We start from the raw sequence: 7,053 nt of genomic DNA, 5'->3' as shown, positions 1-7,053 counted from the left end.
CTGAGTTGCTGGTAGGTTTGAACAACTGGCCACGCTCTTAATCACTGTGCCACCAGGGTCCCTTCGCTAAAGATTATAGCCTTGGAAACCCTATTGGGCAGTTCTACTCTGTCCTATAGGGTTGCTCTGAGTCGATTGTGAGTCAGAATCAACTTAATGGCAAAGGGTTTTTTGACACCCTGAATCTGGACTACTAGCCTTCAAAACTGTGAGATAATAAATATTTGTTGTTTAAAGCCACCTACTTTGTGATACAGTCATGAATTGCTTGACACCACAATACATTCTGTGCAAGAGGACGCACAATGTGATTTGGACTTTGTGCAAAAGTCCTGTATTACATACAGGCAGTCCCCGGATTACAAATGAGTTCAGTTCCTAAGTATGTCTTTTAATCAAATTGGGATGTCAGTGAGTCAAATGTTTATAGTATATAGTACAGCATGTAGTGTACCTTTCTATGCATGAACATTTCCAGATACACTAAAACTTCTTAAACATAGTGTTACTGTAATAATAATAATAATGTTGTGATACACATGGCAAAGTAATGCCTGTTTGTTATTATGAATCATTGTATGTACCTTAAATATTTAATATAATAGGATTTATAGGGGTTGGTTTGTACCTAATTCATAATCTTGGGACTGCCTGTAATCCTAAATAGTTTATCTTCTCTCTTATAAATTTTATTTTGGTTCTTACTTGTCCTTGTGAAGACTTACCACTGTCCTGAAGAATGGAAAAACGTTTATATCAACTCTCTTGTCCTTTCTTGCACAGATAACCTCTTCTCCAGTTCAGCAAAACCACACTGAGGCTTAGTAGGTGCAGGGAAAGTAGCTAAACTTGACAATCATGGACAGAAAGATATTAAAAGGTAATATGATAAACACTAATGATCCTCCAACATGAAGACTTAAGGGTCATATATGCTACAGGCTGAATTTCACTGGCTCCAAAGCTTGGGACTAGCCTGAGAACGTTTTAAAAATATGGATTCCTGGGTTCACTGCTCAGCTTCTGATTTACTGAAATATGATGCGGGCATAAATCTATATAATTTAGAATTGTCCCCAGGTGATACTTATCAGTGGTTAAGCACTTAGCATTTCAAACTCACCAGCCACTCCATGGGAGAAAAATGTGGCAGTCGACTTCTGTGCAGTTCTACTGTGTCCTATAGGGTCACTGTGAGTCGGAATGCACTGGACCGCAACAGGTTTAACCTTTGTGGAATCGACACAACCTCAATGGCAAAGGGTTTAGTTTGAGTTTTTGGTTTGTTTATTGATCTGTGACAGGAGACACTTAACTCAAACTCCACCCCTCCCCTCCTGCAACAACTCTGCACCCAGACATTGGAAGTCAATTTAAGAAGCTTCCACTGCTTGCCCAACAATAAACAGGAGACCAAGTAGGGACTGGAAACTTCGGGCTTCTGATCTGGAATCAGAGACCTATCCCTCAGGCCACATGACCAACACACCAAAAAAGTAGTCCAAACCTGAAAGTGAAAGAGTTGCTAGGAAGCATTCAGTTTCTGTTTTCAAATTTTTAACTTTGCAATTGGAGGAAAATTTAACAACATTAGAAAAAGGAATCAAGCGTCACCTGAAAGCTCTGAAAATAATTACTTAGAATGAATAAACTGTGAGATTGTGACATGATCAGAAGTGACATACTTCTTTGAGGACTCACTGGTATAAGTCACGATCATAATGATGTGCTTGGGTGGAGAAACATGAGCCAAGAGCTAAACTCTGCAATAAAGGGATGCAGATAACAGCAAGAGAGGGAGAACCATAGGATGGTATGTTCGGACATTTTCGGTCTCAAAGATGAGAAGGTGTTCCTCCAGGGAGAAAGGTTCGAAAGCTCAAAGAAGAGCTCCCCTTGTCAGAAATGCCAGCTTTTAACATTAGAAAAATATTTTATTATAATCCATTCATAACATATGTTTTGACAACTTGGTCCTCTACTAAAAGGTAGAAGAATCACCTGATATGCCGATGGGCCAAGGTTGTGGGTCCCAAACCTCCCTGGGAGAGTGGTCCTGATCTCTGAGGTGCAGTTTGGTGACTTCCAAGCTACTTCAAGTAGGGAGAAGAGAGCCAAAATACCTTGGAAGGCTTCTTGATTCATTGAAAGGCTAACCCCCCTTGATATTATTCTGCTTAAAAGTTTTTTCTAGCTCCCTTGCAGATTGACATACAAGCCAATCCAAGGTGAATTTGTGTGACCCACCCCCATCTATGCTTTATATATTCATAGGGTACGAGAGATGAGAAAATCACGAATTCCTAAAGTAACTACAAATTCTCTCAGTTTTCACATAGTCTTGGTTTCTTGGAAGTGCTGAATTATTTGGAAGAAATAAACAATAGTCTTTGCCATATCCCAAGCTGTCTTTCCTCCCCATACCAGCCCTAGATAGATTAGTCTTTCCTTCACCCCAAACCTTCCTCTTTTGTTCCTGGATTCCCTGTAGAGTATTTTTTCCAGGTTTAGGTCAAAACTCACAACTGTCTTAGATTGTATTATGGATGAATGTCCTAATGTACACTAATTTATGAAGATAATTATCCTTTTCCTTTGGGTGTGAGCAGCAAATAATGAATAAAGACATGGAGAAGGAAGAGAAGAAGGAGAAGGAAGAGGACGAGGATTAGAAAGAAAATGAAAAGGAGGAGTGACTTACTCATGGCAGACAGGTTGTATCATTAAGAAATGCAAGCATAGAGATGCAGAAGATTAAAGCCAGGTTTCTTTGTTTGCCCACCTTTACGGAATGTTCTAGTGGGTCTTCAAATTTTATTTCCTTCAACTCTTTTCTCCTCTGCCTCCCAAGGCTGCAAAAAAGTTGTCCAGGACAGTGCAGAGAGACAGGAAGAGTAGCGTGAGTGTTTCTTCAAGAAAAATAGGTGCAGGTGGGGAAATAAGAAATGAAGGGATAAAATCACAACGCTTGGCAAGAGATGAAGTAGTCTGGGTCTAGCCCTGTGGTCTGAAACCTGGCAGTGCTTTATCTAGAGATCAAGCTCTGGTTCTGAAACTCTAAAGAGATACAAGGCAAAGAGAGGAAAACGGAAATGCTACCAGGGATTATAACATCTCTTTCAAACAAAATCTTCTTGGTAGTGAAGAGAATTCAAGGAGAATATTTGAGGCCATGACCTACAAATAATTGGCAACATAAATGAACCTAAATTAAGCACTCAGGAAACATATTAGACAGCCCATGGATAGTGTAGCTGGTAGAGCATCAGACTTTTAATCTGAGGGTCCAGGGTTCAAGTCCCTGTTCAGGCAGTCTTTCATTTGACTCTAATTAGTTGTCTTACAAGCCCTCCTTCTTCACTCCTCTCTTCCTGCTCTTTGCTCTACAGGAATCTGAAGAGAGCCAGAACAGGGAAAGAAATCGTAGCACTCTGCCCAGTCATGGTCTGTTTTGTCACATTCTAGCCAATAAGAGAAATCTTGCAGTAATGCAGAGGAAAAAGACAAAAAGTAGAGACAGCAAGGAGAAAGATAGTCAGGATTCAGGGATATTTTGCATTTGGGGAGCTAGAAAAGATGCATTTAACTGGGCACAGAAAGAGGTTTGTATAGTTTTGCTTGTACACTGATACACACTTTGTTTACTTTTTGCTTTATGGAATGTTTAGATGATGAATTTGCCAGCCCTAAGAGACAGCCTTGTTTAGTTGTTTTCTTAACACTGGAATACACAAGTCTGAAACTCTATAAACTGCTGACCTGGAGGTTTGGAGTGTGTGTGTGTGTGTGTGTGTGTGTGTGTGTGTGTGGTTTTCAGAGGAAAGGCCTGTCTGCCAATTGAATGGGATGGGGGCAATGTCAATCAGAACTTACGAATTCTAAAAGTAAAGCAAAAGAAAAAAGATCTTGAAAGCAGTGAGAGAAATGGCACCTTACCTATATGGGAAAGAACAACTTGAATGGCAGTGAATATCTCATTAGAAACCATGGAGGAAATAATTAACAGGTAGATTTTTCAAGTGCTGAAAGAGGAGTATTATGAATTCTGGAAAAAACATTTTTTTGGAATGAAGGAGAAATCAAGACATTCTCAGACAAAGGAAAGCTAAGAGAATTTGCCACCAGCAGAACTTATAGATGGCTTGGAGACAACAGCCAATGTCAAAACACATAAAGAAACAGACCATGATCACTTCAACAAGCTCCCAAAAATGGTGGTAGAGGCCTGAAGATTGGAATTGATCGGGATAGATAGAAGGGAGCTTCTGAGAGCTGAAAAATTCTTTATCTTGGTCTGCATGTTGCTTATATGAGATGTACATATGTAATAACTCATAAAGCTGAACAATTAAGTTGTACGCATCTTACTCTTTGTGAACTAAGCCTCAATTTAAACAAAAAGAAGAAGGAAGGATTTCCTTGGAAGGCCTCTCACCTACAATACGTCCTATCTCTTCATTACTGCTGTTCAAATTGTAGTCTGCAGATTGATGCCTTCTAAGAACTGTGTGTTGCCTCTCTATGGGCATTAGAAATTTTGTATCAATTTGACTGTGCGGAGACATTGGACCCCTCCTATTAAGTGAAGTAAAGCAATTTCAGGAATTGGGTGAATGGAATGTGGTGCTGGCCACTAATCATCAAGCACTAGAACTGTGTTGCCACTTACAATATTGTAAGATTGGTTGGACACCTAGAACCCAAGCGAATACACAAATCTGAGGAAATATTATTTACTTTTATTTATTATTTTAAAATGATATTAATCTTCATCAAGCCTGGTTTCTATATTTGTAATTAAACATTATTAGCTAAAATAAATAAAAACACAAACCAGTTGATTGCAGATGAATGATGAATGATGACCCCCATGTGTGTCAGTCTACAATTGTGCTCCATAGGGTTTTCAAAGGCTGATTTGTTCAGATGTAGATGGTCTAGGCTTTCTTCCCAGGGTTTCTGGGTGGATTCCAACATCCAACTCTTTGGCTATAAGGCCAACATGTTAACCATTTGCACCGTTCGGGCACTCCATTAGCTAAACATGGAGGTAAAATAAATACTATTTATTTGTAACTCTAATTTACATGTGTGAATCAAGGCTAAGAAGGCCTGAGGAGCCAGACAACAAGTGGTGTATGTGCTAGACAGTTGTGGTCCGAAAACAGGCCTCGGGCATGACTGAAAATAAAGAAGGAATGGTGTCTTTGGTGACAGCTCTTCTTTCAGAATCAGCTTCTCTGAAATAAATGAGGAAATCGCAGCAGCTGAAGACCATCTGCAAAGTGAATTTTAATGAAACCCCTCCATGTGTCTGGACAGGTTCTCAAACTCACTCTCTGATGAGCAAAGGAGTTGAGGCTTTCTGCGTTAACTACATTTTCATGTGACAGTCATTTTGGATGTAAGTATTTAAAATATGTCCTCCAAAAATATTTTAGATTCTTGCACAAATTCTTTCTTCCTAGCATTAAGTCCAATTCTTCTTAGTTTAGAGGAAAAAATTCATCTACATTCCATTTCTCCCAGCTCTACAGTTGGCCTGAATGAGTGTGGGCCTATGCTGAGGAGATGTTACACTAGGTCTATTAGGGGAGGGAAGAAATTATCAAGTGATATGGTAAAGATATCAACTCCATGTGAATCTCAATACAGAGATTAAAATGAGTTTGTATGGGACTAAGAGTGCACTAAACTACTGTGTAAACGTTGTTCTGGAGTACACAGGAGGGAAGAGGGAGGATAGAGGCGCATCAGCTGAGAGACAGAGGAAAGAGGTGGGGTGGGGTGAAATGAAAGAAAGAGAAAAATGAGAGAGAGAAAGAGGGCAAGGAAAAGAGAAGGAGGCTTGTTCCAGAAGAGGATTCAGTTCATTTTCCCAAAGGCTGCCTTGCTTTTGAGAGTGATTCACTGTCCTTTCCCTCCCAAGGTAGACATGCTGAGCACTTTGGAGAGGGCACACCAGGTTGAACTTTTGTTTCCAATTCAGGCGTTGTTGGTATTGTGGCTGCAGTGGGAACTGCAGGGATTTCCTGATTTCAGTGGGTGGGTGTGGTGTCAGCATTGTTGAGAGAAGAAGCGGGATGGGCACTGAGCTTTGAGATTAAGCACCACTGCAATTGGGGAAGTTTATGAGGTTTTGCTTAAAATGAAAATAATACAAAAGAAAGTTTCCCTTTGTTTGCTCTACATATTTCTAAGTCTTAAATGAAGCTTATTGAAACCCAACAATTTCCTAAAGTAATTCTATCTGGCCTCTCTACTCTTCACTTCCTGCTCTTAGCTCAAGAGGAGTCTAACGAGGGGACTGTGACGAAAGAAAGTCAGAAACTCTGTGCAATCTGTAATAACTACATTCTCAGTCATCTTTTCCTCATTCCTAGTATAGGTTCAGAGCCAATGTAGGTTAGTCCTTCCCAAGTCAAGTAGGTGACCTCAAAATTGGCTCAGGGATGTCCTAGAGGGTGGATAGTTACAGGATTTGGAGAGAAAAGGAAAGGGGGTCATGTATTATAAAAGACCTCCAGGTCATTTGGCTTTTCACCTCTGCTACCATAATTGATAGCCCCTTCCTACAGAGAAACTAGCCATGTCCTTGCCTTCAAGCCTTTGGCAGCAAGGTCCCTCTAAAAGATTTTCTCCTATTTAGGTCAAAACACAAAAACCTTTTAGTTTATATTCTGGATTGTATGATCAAATCTACATTGATTCATCAAGATTGTTACTTTTATTCTCAGGATCAATAATTGAAAATATGTCTAGGGAAATGTAGAATCATTCCACAAGGAAGTGGCAACTGTCCTGAAACAATGTAGCCCTTCCCTGAGGTCTTTGGGTTAATGTGTCTGTGCCCTCCTCTTTTGGCCCATGGTGTTTAGGATTGGTGCTTCATTTCTACATTGGCAGTCTCTTCAGGGGGTAAGAGTCTCCCATCCACCCAGAGACTGAGTTCAGGACAGCTGGACAAAGACATTTCTATGCTCTTCCATGGCTTCTTTCTGCTCAATATCCATGTCTCGATATCCATGTCCATGAATGAGAGCTCAACAAGAC

General features: G+C 40.1%; 1 non-coding gene across 1 annotated transcript; it reads left to right on the top strand.

Annotated features, from left to right (window-relative positions):
* The first annotated feature begins 3,237 nt into the window (after nucleotides 1-3,237).
* Nucleotides 3,238-3,312, top strand: TRNAK-UUU (transfer RNA lysine (anticodon UUU)). The gene has a single exon. It is a non-coding gene; the product is annotated as a tRNA-Lys (tRNA).
* The last annotated feature ends 3,741 nt before the right edge of the window (nucleotides 3,313-7,053 follow it).

Source organism: Loxodonta africana, chromosome 1, assembly GCF_030014295.1.
Source record: "Loxodonta africana isolate mLoxAfr1 chromosome 1, mLoxAfr1.hap2, whole genome shotgun sequence".
NCBI classification, from domain to species: Eukaryota; Metazoa; Chordata; class Mammalia; order Proboscidea; family Elephantidae; genus Loxodonta; species Loxodonta africana.
This window is presented reverse-complemented; position numbering and strand designations above follow the sequence as displayed.